The 14,907-nt window shown below is 34.2% G+C and overlaps 1 protein-coding gene across 1 annotated transcript in view; it reads left to right on the top strand.

Annotated features, from left to right (window-relative positions):
• Window positions 1-3,118: 3,118 nt before the first annotated feature.
• The window catches only part of LOC123557771 (cyclic nucleotide-gated cation channel alpha-3-like), a 111,280-nt gene continuing 99,491 nt past the window's right edge, over window positions 3,119-14,907 (top strand). Inside the window, exon 1 of the mRNA XM_045349454.2 lies at window positions 3,119-3,346. The gene's annotated coding sequence lies outside the window, so the exon portion shown is untranslated. The remainder of the gene's footprint in view (window positions 3,347-14,907) is intronic.

Here is a 14,907-nt window from a genome sequence, read left to right as displayed (position 1 = left end):
TAAATACCTGGTGGATGTGGGATTCGAACTGTTTTGTTTGGCAGAATGAAATTGCAACATAACCGCATTTACGGTGTTTAAGCTGTAGAATACATAGAGAAAATTTGTTTGTTTTGAGTGAATATGGAATATATCTCACTTCGAAGTGAGATATATTCCATATTCACGAAAAACAAACAAATTTTCTTTTTATTTTATGCTGAATTAAGTTGATATCTGCATTTTGCAACAAATTGTAATCTTAGCGCGGGAAACAGACGCGCGTAAACAGACATGACGTCAGACGTGTTGTGACGTTAGAAAGATGCGCACAACATAAAGTTCCATTTTGTTTTATTATTTTTTTGCTGCATAACTTTATGAAATTCTCATTAAGTAAAATAATTTGAATCGAGAAATATACTATAAAGAACAAAGTGCGACTACAATTTTCATCATGTTTTAAGCAAATAATTTAAAATTCATACACAATGTACAAGTAGATCGGCATTAACAGTGAGTGATATGCAGTAAGTGATATGGATTATATCTCACTGATAAAACACAGTATTTCATCAGTTAGCATAAAATAAATTTAAGTTATCATTTTGTAATTATAACCTTGCGTCACTCGGATCCTACTGGATCAAATACAGCGCGCTTTCCGAGTCCCTAAGCTGTCAATTTCCATTTTAAACATTATTTTAGGACAGCTTTTTCAAAACTTGTAAGGAGTAATCAGACCAATCAGACTTTAGCATTGTTTTAAGGTCAACTTTCGATACACATGCACTTATAGTCTCTTTCAATAAATGTAAAATCAATATGTAAATGCTGGTTTCCTTTTTGTGTGGGTTTTTATTTATTTATTTATTTTTTTTTTTTTTGAGGGGGGGGGGGGGGGGTGTTCTTTTTTTCTCTTTGTGTTTTCTGCTGTTTTCTTTTTGTTTCATGTGCACGATATGTTGTCAAGTGATCTGATTTGTAAAGTTGGAATTACTTTGTATACTCATATACCTTTATGTCGGGTGTTAGTTTAATAAAGTGCTTGTTCATTTCTGTTCTGTAAAATGAAATAATCTTAAAACTTACTCTAGAGTGTGTTTTTCATGTTTTCCATACATAACAAAAGTAATTTTAAGATGACGTCAATTTCTTTAGTATTGCCTTTTCGAAAATATCTTGGAAAGTAATTTGCCATGACAAAAATATGTTTAAGATTAGGGATAGAATGTTTGTTCATGTTATTATATCTGCAGGATCACGAGGGAGAGCACCAACATATCCCTATGGATTCTGCAGACAAATATACGTTTACCAAAATCTCGTTCTTTATTGCAATTCTTAACGCTTTTCTTACATAAAACGTGTAAAAAGCTGATTTTTATGTAAAAACTCCATGCATATTTCCATTAAACATACTATTTGGCGCCATACAGACGCTGAGAAAGAGTGCTACCGCATTTGATCTACCGTTTTATACAAATGACGTTTTAGCGTCGAATTAATATAACAGAACGGTGTTACAATTTAATTCGAACATAAAGTACCGATTATCATGCACTAAACACGTTATTCCGCAGGAGGGGTTACTTCCCGTTAAAACACGTTTACGTGTTGACGTAACCTACTATTTGACGCCATGCACCATGAAAATATGTTTCCCTGTTGCATCTTCTTGCTTATATTAAATACACTGTCATATTAGAACAAAATAATATATAGCAGAACCTTGTTGTAACATACCTCAACAATACGAATCAGTTATACGCTGTGAATATAAGTCTTCGTTGTTTTAATTATGCGTCATATGGTCATTATACCTCGCCATGGAACACGCATATATAAAATTAGTCTGTTAATAGGACGTGACCTTCTTGTTAACCTTAAAAACGACACTAAACAACATGTAATTTGACACTTGTGTGCATGATATAAATAAACAATGTGAGACGACTCAAAATTTCTATTACTAAATGATACCGAATTCTTCAGCTTTTCCGTGTACCGATAGTCATCTGACTAATATCCTTCCACTGTGGGGAATCACATGATCAAAATAATCTCTAAACCAAAATAAATTTATGAATAATATGGGATTAATTTGAAGCAAGTTTTGCTGTAAATCCTAAATATAGCCTATCATATGGCAGCATAGATGTATCCTAAAACTACATAAATTTCAATTACAATTACCGTCTGGTTATCTGGAACACTTCAAGAGACTGAGACTTCTTATTTTCCTTAGTGTTTGTAATTTCTAGAAATATACCATCATTGTTAACTACATAACTATTTAACACTTTTCATTTGTCATATGATAGGCCATGTCTAAATACCATATCTTATTATGTTAGGACATTTATTCATGTTCTTCAAAAAATAACTTTGGTTTAGAGATTATTTTGATCATGTGATACCCCACACTGTCCTTCGTCTGTCGCAATCTTACAGTAGTGTTATCCGCCATTGATTATTCAAATACTCACGTGATCTAATTTAAATATTAAATAGTCTGACCTAGTCAATGAAGAATATTCACTTTCATGTCAATAGCGGTTTAAATCTTTGTATGATAACATTGCATTAGTTTTATAAATTGCATGGGTGATTTTCAACAGAAATATCTTTAGTAATTACTTTTTTGTATCCATACGCTACCACTACCTAATTTTGCCGTTAACGTTAATGATTTCAGTTGTCGTTTGTATTTAAAACTTTAATTTTACTTTGAAAATATTTTCCGAGTATGTATCCAAAATGCTTCTTCGTTAAGATATGGACTCACATCTTTGATCCGTCAGACCTAAGTGTTTCACTATACATTCACAATTATATTAAGAAAAGCTTGTGATACACGATTCGCTTTTCATAAAAGAGCGTCAAGTCAGCGGTATTAATTTATTGATTTTTTCTCTGCGGCCATATCCGCAGTTTTTGATGTGACAAAACAGAGATGACCTCTTGTATAGAAAACATCGTATCACTCAATCAGTAAATATTAAAGATGTTTCTCACGTATACAAAGAATGATTATTGAAAGCTTTTGCGGCAACAAGCGCCTGCCATCCACGGATCAATATATGGAAAGCTAACTCGCGACTCTACATCGTTTCTACGGCATTTCCTAACGCGGAGGATCTGTATTCAGCAACAGATGGATATTCTCAAAGGAAGATATTCGTTTTAAGCTGCTCATGTTCCAGGAATTAAAGTTTTAAGGATGGTATTCGGATGATAAGGAAGTTGATTTAAAGTGTTTTTCCCATAAAAATAGTGTCGGAATTACAGAAGGATTTCACAAGATTTTCTCTTCTTATTAAACATAGTAAAAATCGGATATAAAGAGAACTGCCTGTTAAAAGCGGTAAGTTTTAATTTGTCTTGATTTATTATCATGGTTAAATACAGTATTATTTGAGCTCATCATTAGAGATTATATTTTATGATATAAAATTATTATCCTAATGCCACATTTAAGACAGTGATATAGGCATAGGTTAAAGAATATGATAATTGTGTTTGACGGAGATGAAAAAGTTAAGAATCTAACTGTATATGTCACTGAAAACCCGTATGATTAGGTGAATGAAATTAAAATAAGCATTTCATTTGTTCACGAAAGATGCTATTATTATTAAATGTGCATTCCATTCTGCTCATTCGTTGTTGATAATGCGATAATAGTAATTTCAATAAAACAACAACAAAAATGATAATAGTAGATATTTTGCTAACATTATTGTTGTTATTATTATTATTATCATCATCATTATTATCAATGATAATCCTGTTGAAATAATCCAAATTTGATATAATATTATTGTTAAAAATATAAATGGCAGTAAATACTATTATTAATTTTATTATCATTATTTTTATTTTTATCATTATAATTATAATTATCATTATCATTATCATTATCAATGATAATCCTTTTGAAATAATTCAAATATAAAATTGTTAATTAATTAATTTACTAACTTATTTATTTATTTATTAATTTATTTACTTATTTATTCATTCATTCATTTATCCATTTATCTAATAACATGTTTTAATGTCTTTGAAAGTGATATGAAACGATCTTTTTTATTGTTTCAATTACTAGGTTTTGAGTACAAAAACATTGTAGCTTGATTTGATTTTTAAAAGTAGATTAACGAACAAATGACTGAAAAAAGGGATGATTAACCTTTAAACTGTAATCAGGGTACATACACTTTGATCATATTGATCTCTTTTCGGAAAAAAAAATCAGAGAATAAAACAAAGAGGAAGGGAAGTATTTTCAAATGTTTTCTCCTTGTTCCAACGTATGCAAGCTATTTAAGACGGTTCAAGAATTTTCAAAATCCGCTTAAAAATGCATGAGAATTGTGACTATTTCAATATTTTATTAAAATGACAGCGATTTTGTTTCCCGGGCAACGAAAAATAAAATGACGAAAGTTTATTTCTTACATTCATTCTGACGGTATTTTCTTATTCCGAACAATTATTTTCCAACAAGAATGACAGAATTTTACATGAATTATGTTTATATAATAAAATATCGAAAATAGATAATTTGAAAAATTGTTTTCTAAACAGTGAAAATGACGTCATAAACCGTAGAATGTCTGCCTCCATGATTAAACACTTTCCGAAATTTCAAACTGCCATATTTTTTCAATACTGATTTAACAAACTCTTTTAACGTTATGTCTTACCGGTTGATGATTTTCATATAAATTCAATTTTTGTTTAGGCATTATTCCTCCATTTTTTGAGGAACTGTGATATCTAAAGGGTCAATTATACTCTTAAATGAACAGGACGAAGAGTGACCGAAATGCAACTATTCCGATTTAGAGAAGACATACACGTAGAATACATATAAAAGTGTGAACACAGTTTCACATTTAACCACCTTTTGACATTTTATAAAGTAACAAATAAAAACGAAAACCGAGTGATGGCTTATGACGTAAGTAGATTGTTCTCCGTAAAAAGCGCAGAGTGCCGAACTGTATACTACGAATACGTAAATCGCCGACTGTCCATTACGGGTCCATTACCTTACGTAATGTTCATGTTATAATACGACAAAATGGCGGCGTTCAAGTTAAATAATTCTTGTGTTTTTCTTGTTGCTTTGTTTTTGTTGATACTGTTGTCGTATGTAAACTTTTTCAGTGTAGAGAAACAGAAATTGTTTTGAGTCGATGTTTTTCGATTAGATTAAGCGTCTGTATTTTCTTGTATTGTCTGTTTTATAAATCCATAAGAAAATTTTTGTTAATGTCGTTTAGAAAATTTGGCTTTGGTGCAATAGAATTTATATTATAAAGGACTCCATGAGTGCTAATAGGAACTTCGTAATCATGTTACATAAATTATAGAGAATGATACTGCATGAATTTTATAGAGATTAACACTTCATAGACATTATAGAGATTGATACTGCATGAATTTTATAGAGATTAACACTTCATAAACGTTATAGAGATTGATACTTCATAAACGTTATAGAGAATGATACTTCATAGAATTTATAGAGATTATGCTTCAATTGCTTTATACATGATACCTCTAAACGCGCAGGCATAAACTATAAACATAAATGCATACAGTCTAGTCACGCAACCGCGTTGAAGATTAAATTATTTTTCAGCTTTTATATCGGCTTTATAGGGCCTTGAGAACAAATGAACGATATATCAGTATCGTGATAAACTTAAAGAGAAAGGCTATGCTAGTCTAATGTTAATTATGTCTGCTAGGATTTCTTAAATCATTTACAGAAGTGAAAGAATTTTCAAAATCGGCTTAAAAATGAGAAAGTTATGAGACCTAAATGGCGGCCATTTTGTTTCCGTGCCAACAAAACCAAAACGGCGGATTTATTAAATTTCTAGAAATATCTTTGAACTGTATTTACTTATTTCTTTAAAATAATTTCTCTTTCTTTTTCCAGCTATAATGAAAAAAAAAGTTCATGTTTCACATCTTACACTCAAGAAACATATGAAATTAATGAATTCACCAATGTGTAAATGATGTCATAAACGCACTAAAATGGCTGCCTTCATGATCAGCCATTTTCTTAAGCTTCAAACTGCTAAATATTTTGCAATAGTGGTCCGATTTTAGAAATTCTTTCAGCGTTATGAAAGGCTTGAGGACGGCTTTCACATTAAATTAACTTGTCAAACATTCATAGCCCTTTAATTTCTCTTTTAGAACTTAGGTCTTTCACTAAAACTCCTATTAAGATTAGTAGATGTAGATTACAGTAACCAGAATCGCATTTATAGAGATTTAAGTTACTGCGACCTTTTTTTGTCAGTCATGCCACTAAATGTCCATATTGTAAATGAAAGTTCACATTTGGTTAGAAGTATAGATTTTTCACCAAGTTTTGCTAATTGTATCTCGTAAACAGTGATGACAGCAACAAAGATAATAGCCGCTTTCATATCACCGCCAGGTAACACATCTATTATCGACCGTTGTCATAGTAACGGATTTAGACGACAACAATATTCCAATGCGCAGAGCGACGATTTCTGTGCTAATTACAGGTGGGGAGTATTGATCCATAAGAACGCTGATCTTCCTAATTGATCAAGATACCTTTTTTACTAAAACCTATTAATCAGCGCGTTGTCATCTGGTAATGGCTTTATCCAATTTGTACAGAAATTAAAAATATTTTTAATGGCGAAGCTCACCAAGTTAGACTAGTAATAACTAAATATAACATTACCTAAATCAGACATTTCATTTTTAATGCAATGTAGTTATCAAATTCTTCATTAAAACTGGCCTCGGCTGCCGAAAGAACTACGTTCAAAATTGTCAGTATTTCGGACACGCTTAAAGTTTGGATTGGTTGATGTTTCTATGACAATTCTAGGTATGTACAGACTAACTACATTCTCTGTTTTGTAGTTACATAAAATGAACAAAGCTTACTACGCTGCAATTCATATTTAGACAATATTAAATGTCGTCTTCGAAGAATTAAAAAAAAAATAGTTGTCGTGATGTAATATGAATCAAAAGAAAAGGTGTGGATCAGATAAAAAGATAAAATTGTGAGAACTAATTTAATCCACCATTTTGCATTTTTTGACGTGAATCGCCTTTTAGATACCTTCATTCTGTAAATTCACCAACTAACAGCTTGGTCAATTTCTTGGTGACCTTCATATGCCGCTTCAGTAGTTACTTCCAATGTAAATCCACGATATTGTTATTAATTGGAGATTTGTGTCTTTAGATTTCATGATTTATATTCATTTCTGTTGAGCATACAGACAATTTTCTAAAGCAAGTTCGCCTACGAGTAACGTCACCTCTTTAATGTGACAGTCACACTACACCGTATAGCGATAACGGACACCAAACGTATAGAAAAAAATGCGGCAGAAAGTTATCCGGTGACGAAAGTCATCCCCCGCTGCTGCTCGGTGCTCTCGCGATAGGTGCAATGGGCGCATAAAACGCACAACGACCGAAATATTAACGCACATATACAGGACGAATACCGTTCAGTTAACGGATATGACCGTACTAGTAACGGACTTGTACCGCGTAAAACGTAAGCGCAACGCATGAGAAACTGACAAAACAGTCCGGTAGTAGTCCGGCCGTAAATCAGGTCCACCGACAAGAACGGATGCAAACCGGACAAGTACAGAATAGGGAACGCACGAGTAATGAACAAAACGCAGTAGAATGCCGAAAATAAAGGCTGAACGCTTACCAAAGAAAGATGAAAAACAAATGCACATTCAAGTAAAGATATGGATATCATATGCATATATTGAATGACTTGCCAGTTAATAGTAAAACATATTGCCCGAGGGCCAAAGTTTTGAGTATTGACCAGGAAGCAGTTCAATAAGTGTTTCTTTTTTTTTTCTTTTTTTCTTTTTTTTTTTTGAGAGAGAGAATTGTGATAATGTTTAAATCTTCGGGTAGCATCTCATGTATAGACATTTGGCGCTTCAGGAGTGCTTTTTCATAAAGAATCGTTACTATAATGAGTTTATACTAAAGAGCTGACATTTATCCATTAGAATGGTAAAGGTATCATACAACCATACAAAGTAAACAATCTGTAAGAGAACGCAAAACATTAGATTCTTTTTATTTGTACTTTATGAAAGTAGATGAGCAGTACTTGCCATTAATGCATTTTATGCATGTTTAAAACAGTCAAATTATTTAACTTGCAGACTTAATAACATTTAGAATAGTCTAAGAACCTTTAAACAAGAGTTCTTAACTTTATCATTCAAAAGTACACTGTAAACCAATAAACCCGCAGTTTATCTTCTTCTTCTTGTTTTTTTTTAATTCTCAATGTAGGTAATTGCGTTACATTTTGTCTACATCCATGTAAATGGCATTTTTTGTGCGGGTTCTGATTTTTTTATGAGTAATGCATATGGACTTTTTAGTCCCCAACTGGTTGAAAACCAGTTTCGGGGACTATAGGAATGCGCTTTTCCGTCCGTCACTCCGTCATTCCGTCCGTCCTTCCGTCCGTCCGCAATTTCGTGTCCGGTCCATAACTCTGTCATCCATGAAGGGATTTTAATATTACTTGGCACAAATGTTCCCCATGATAAGACGACGTGTCATGCGCAAAATCTGGATCCTTAGCTTAAAGGTCAAGGTCACAATTTGAGGTCAAAGGTCAACGGGGCATTTTTCCTGCCCGGTCCATAACTCTGCCATCCATGAAAGGATTTTAATATTACTTGGCTTAAATTTACCTCATAATAAGACAATGTGTCATGCACAACTTTCGAACCCCTAGCTCAAAGGTCAAGGTCGCACTTGGCAGTCAAATGTTAACATGGCATGAACAGGGACTGTTTCGTGTCCGGTCAATAACTCTGTCATCTATAAAGGGATTTTAATATTACTTGGCACAAATGTTCCCCATGATAAGATGACGTGTCATGCGCAAAACCCGGACCCCTAGCTTAAAGGCCAAGGTCACAATTTGAGGTCAAAGGTCAACAGGGCTTTTTCCTGTCCGGTCCATAACTTTGCCATCCATGAAAGGATTTTAATATTACTTGGCACAAATGTACTTCATAATATTAAGGCAATGTGTCGTGCACAACTTTCAGACCCCTAGCTGAAAGGTCAAGGTCACATTTGGCAGTCAACTGTTGACATGGCATGAACAGGGTCTGTTTCCTGTCCATGAAGGTATTTTAATATAACTTGGCACAAATGTTCCCCATGATGAGATAACATGTCAGGCGTAAAACCCGGACCCTAGCTCAAAGGTCAAGGTCACAATTGGAGGTCAGATGTCAATAGGGTTTTTTTCCTGTCCGATCCAGATTTCTGACATCCATCAACGGAGCGTCGTCTAAATCTTGCAAGATCAGCTAACTAAATATACAGTCTTCTTGGGGAGCCGACAATATGGATTTCCGGTGGCCGCTCTGAATAGCCTTACAAACAAACAAGTTTATTTTGTTCTTATTAATCTTGAAGGAGTAGTGTCATCATTTATTATCATTTTCTCTTTTGTTTTGAGTTGTGAAAGTGAAACAAAATCTCAGATCAACGCTTCTAAATATATAAATAGTCAATTTGTAACAATGCCTCTGTCACGAACGGAATTCTTAACAATACAAAACTGGGATTAAAAATTGAAGGAACTTTTGTAAGGTGACTAATTTGAGCCGTGCCATGGGAAAACCAACATAATGGGTATGCGACCAGCATGGATCCAGACCAGCCTGCGCATCCGCGCAGTCTGGTCAGGCTCCATGCTGTTCGCTTTTAAAGCCTATTGGAATTGGAGAAACTATTAGCGAACAGCATGGATCCTGACCAGACTGCGCGGATGCGCAGGCTGGTCTGGATCCATGCTGGTCGCATACCCACTATGTTGGTTTTCCCATGGCACGGCTCATTTGTTTGTTTAAAGTTAGCATGTTACGACATGCAAATCTAGATAGCAAAAATAGAAATCTTTGAAAAAGACAAACTCGCACTTTTATAAGACACTGTAAACCTGTTTATTTGATTTTATACGGTATTAAAATTATGATAGAAAATTTGTACTTTTTAAAAATTTTGACCCGAAGATTCATTGAGCGCGTTGTTTTATCAGGGTTTAAATTTTTTTCCATGCGGAATAAGATTCTTCTTATTTTCTATAATAATATTTGCCATTTTCTGTTAAAAAGCAACAGCTCTCATTATTGGTGCATTTGGCATTCACGCACACACCTTTTTGCAATAGAAAACCAACATTTTTTTCTGGAGAAAAAATAACTAGTACAGTAAAATGGTGTAAAAATACTTCAGAAAATGGGAAAAGCATGAAACTGGTACATAACTACTTAGGGCAAAAAAAAAAATGACATGAGACCCACTCCGAAAAATCCAATATGGCCGAAAAATCCAAGATGCCGCCATATATGTATATATTTCAAAATACATAATATTATATATAAAATTCTATGACACTTACAGTCATCAGTATAATAAGCTAAAACCACCCGCCTGAATAAATTCAAAAATTATATAACAAAAAAAAAACCGCTCTTCCAACAAAAATGAAAAAGTTGTCTCCCTTGATAAAAATGTGCTATTAAGCAGAAAAATCATAATGCATTATATGAATCAAAAATAAGTATAAATGGTAAACTGCATATCAAGAATGTTTAAAAATGGCAACAGTCCTGTGCAGAAATTTACAACAGTTGCAAATTAATTAATTATAAATACATTCAAACTTCGGTAACTGGAACCCATCAGGACCGACTAAATTTATTCGAATTATCGGTAGTTTGAGTGATCGAAAAAATATATTATAAAGGAATTTGTCTGGGACCTGACGATAGATTAATGAAGAATGTGTTCGAATTATCAGAGTTTGAGCAAACGAAGTTTAGTCTGTAATGTAGTATTAGTGAATAAAAGACATGTGTTTCACTTGTTCATTAGTTTTCGTGACTCAGAATTTGTAAGTGTTGCTGTAATTCATTTCAATTTATTACACTAAGAGAATAATGACCTTAATAAGACTATATAATTCATAACCATGTTAGTGTGATAGACCATGTGAACATCCCTGGCCTGTCAGATCATCATGATTTCTGTGGGAAAAAGTCATTGCCGGTTGATCAGCGTAATCAAATTTACATTTGCATGTTCCTGTAATATTCTGTTTTTGTCAAATTGTAGCACATTGTGCCATAACAATGGTTTTATAGTTTAATGTCATAAGCATATAATGTACAGTCACTAATGCCCTGATCAGTCTCAGACAAGACCATGAAGCTCATACTTCTTCCTGAAAATTTTGACGCGGTGGGGACGGGGATCAAACTCGAAAAATGTGCAGTTCTAAGTTCATACTGCGCGCTTTTAACATCCTTGCCAGGTTCTCACGGCGTCTAACACGTCCACACTAATTTTCTTACCACGTGCTTCTTCACGTCCAGTGTGCTCTTACTACATTCTTAGTATGATCAGTCAGATTGCACCTCTCGTTACCATGCTTTAACCATATGCTTATTCACCTTTCACTGCATTCGTCGGCTACTTATAAATTACTACGCCATGGCGCCTCTTTTTTTCATTCCTTCTGCTAGTTATATTGTGTCCGCATCTACACTCAACAACCATAAATGACAATAAACGAAGATCCCCCACCCCACCCCAACGAAGAAAAAAGAGCAGTCTTATAGAGAGACTGCGGTGGAATAAACAAAAACAGTGTGAAGGATATACGGAGATCCAAACGTCCACTACAAGCTGCCAGTGCTGCTGAGTCCATGATTATGTGGCAATTCCTGATGATGTTCGATACCCATTGCTGATTAAAAAACGAAGTGATTGGGAATTGGATCCAGTATTCATACTCAATTTTCAGAATCTGAACCAATCATGGTGAAAACCTGCTGCAAACGCGACATAGATGTGTTAAGAACCGAAAGAACGTATCGAGGGTTCAACGCAATAAGGGCGTATCTACATATAATAATCATATGTAGATACGCCCTTATTGCGTTGAACCCTCGGTATTAGTAACCTTATGCGGTATACTACAACGTGGCATGCACGTAGCATTGTCATAGCACACAAGCGTAGATAAGTTGTAGTGAGAACTCCATTGACGTAGCAAAAACGCAATGATAACCCAGTGACAGCGCAGTGAGCACGCCATGCAGTCTTTCCCGTCCGCACCACGCTTGTACTATGTCCTACTAGGTTTTAGTTACATCATTACTACATCCTTATTAAGTTCTTCCTGCTTCCTGATTAGACCGCGTCCTCACTACATTTGTTTTGAACATGTCCAAAATTCGACCGCGTTATCTACACTCAAGGAGACCATAATTATCATGTTCTTATCGGAGTATACTGTATTTCTTCTACATTGTACAAGTTCTTACTGCGTGCTGCTAGTTTTTACGACGTAGTGGGAACGTGGCTGAGTGTAAACTGGGGTATAAATAAGAGGCAGAATCTATCATTTCTACAAAAAAAATGTGCTCTAATATCATTTCTGGACATTTTACTGAAATTAAAATTAAATTAAATATGAGTACTTGAGGATTTTTCTAATGAGCACAGGTACATTCAAAACACAATTTTAATACCAATTTAAATTACTAGTTTTAAGACAACAAATATTATCTATTTACCATTTGTACTTCCAGTTAAGCAGACCAATGTAAGATAACACTGTCTTGTCAAACAAAACTAACCAGTACAGCTCGCGCTTACGGTGAATCAAGCTTTGAAATGCATTTTCTAACATCTTCATACAAACAAAACTGTTCTTATTATATTTCTGGGGTTAAATGGAGGCTTTCGATACTCTTCTCTACAGCAAACATGTCAAATAGCTGATCAACCATCTGTTCACATATAGATTAGAGCTATAATGTGCATTCCTGCATCGTCAGCTACACATTTGAACATACTAAAAAAGGTTGCCCATTAGGTGGGGCACATATGGGGGTCAGGGTTTCATCACTTTCCGAAAATTCCAAGTCAAGATAAATAAGGCTGACCAAGAGACCTTGATATATTGGAACCTTTCCAATAGTCTTTGCCTCAAGTACCCAAGTCTAGTACCAATAGCTCCTCAAGTGCATTTGCAACCTCGATAAAGGCTGTCGAGGAAGACGTAATTTGTCAAACGTGCTGAAATGCTCTGCACTGCCTTATGCAATTTATCTTAAGTTGTCGACAATCTCGTGCTTGTGTGTACTGACAAGAGTATCTGACATGTACCTTATTTCAGATTTCAGCTCACTGTTCAGAGTAATATATTTCACAGAATAGTTACTAAGTGTTGTCCATAAAAGCAACTTTTATATTTTCAGCCTTATTCTTCTTTGTTACACAGTTCGCAATTTATTACGCAGACATTGTGACTGCGGGTGCATAATAAGGAACATTGTTTCATTTGATCCTACTAGCCCGTCGCTAAAAATCTATTCTTGCATTTCGAAGTCCCAAACTGAAAGGGGTAGTTGTCGTACTTGGTGTCATAGAAACTGCACTTTATATAGAAACTAAGTTAATGACCTTCACATTCTCCATATTACTTACCATCTATAAACAAGGTTTCATAAAGAAGTCTTTAGAATTTGTAATTTTGAAGTTATTGAAGAATCCGCCATTTGCAAATGATGGACCGACAAACAGACGGACAAAATGATATACAAAAGGAGAAAATAAGATAACAAGCATGTTTCCAATTTGTCCCTCTGTCTATGTAGAATTTCTCAAGAAACAATCTCTCCTTGTTTAAAAGAAATGCGGGATGACACTTTGTGTCATATTTGTGCACTATTTGTTGCCATAGCAACAACATTTGTTGCCATAGGAACAAATTTAAATGACATTGGCATTCTCTGCATTGCCATATATCGATCTACCACGTATCATGAAAAATTCTGCTGTAGTTTCAAAGTTATTACAGTATCCCACTCTGCATGATTGACGTATTGACATGCATACAGGGGCAACCCATAAGCCCCATCTGGCTAAATACTGGTAAGGGAATAACAACAATATTTCAATATGCTGCTGTGGAGGGAATACAAGTGAAATAATATAAATTACATATAGTAACACAAAATATTCATTAAAATATGAAAACTACACAATGATAATATTAAACTAAGTTTTAAAGGTTAGATTTTTGCTGTTGCCATGGAAACAGAAAGAAACTAACATTATTTGAATTGTTATTTTTGCATTTGATGCAAATTTAGGATTTATTTTATTATATACATTTATATTTAGTGCATTTTGGGGATGAATGTAAATATAATGACCTTCATTATAATCTTCTAAGGTAAATATTGAGTTTTGGCGGCCATTTTGGAAAATGGCCGCCATTATCGGCCATCTGACAGATATCAAATGGGTCCCATGAAAAAAATGTTTTTAATACTTTAATAAATAGCTGTGCCAATTTTGGTGCTTTTCCATTTTTGAAGTATTTTGGCATTTTCTGTTACGAATTGATCGCACTAAACCATGATCAGCGGAATATTATCACATATAGTCTCACACAAATGTGCCGGAGAATTGTCATTAAAGTATAACGTAACATTTTATATCGAGACAAAGTGAAATTCTAGTCCCCATCAGTCCTAATGAGACATGCAAGGACGCCTTTCTAACTTCTCATGAAGCATTACCTGTCAGTTACGATCCCCGTTTCAAAATCATGTTCGTACATCACATAATATTTTTTTTTATATATTTACAACCTTGAAACCATTGGTCAGACGTTGTCTTAAAAAGACACGTACGCGCGCGCGCACGAGCGTGTGCTCAGTCAATAACTAGAATGGGTCTTTTGTTATGGCAAATGCAAAAATGTTTAATTCCTTTCTCCTGTAATGGGACTGATTAAAAAAAGGAGCGACA

Source organism: Mercenaria mercenaria, chromosome 5 (assembly GCF_021730395.1).
Source record: "Mercenaria mercenaria strain notata chromosome 5, MADL_Memer_1, whole genome shotgun sequence".
NCBI classification, from domain to species: domain Eukaryota; kingdom Metazoa; phylum Mollusca; class Bivalvia; order Venerida; family Veneridae; genus Mercenaria; species Mercenaria mercenaria.
Note: the sequence above shows the minus strand (reverse complement) of the source record. Positions and strands in the feature narration are given on the sequence as shown.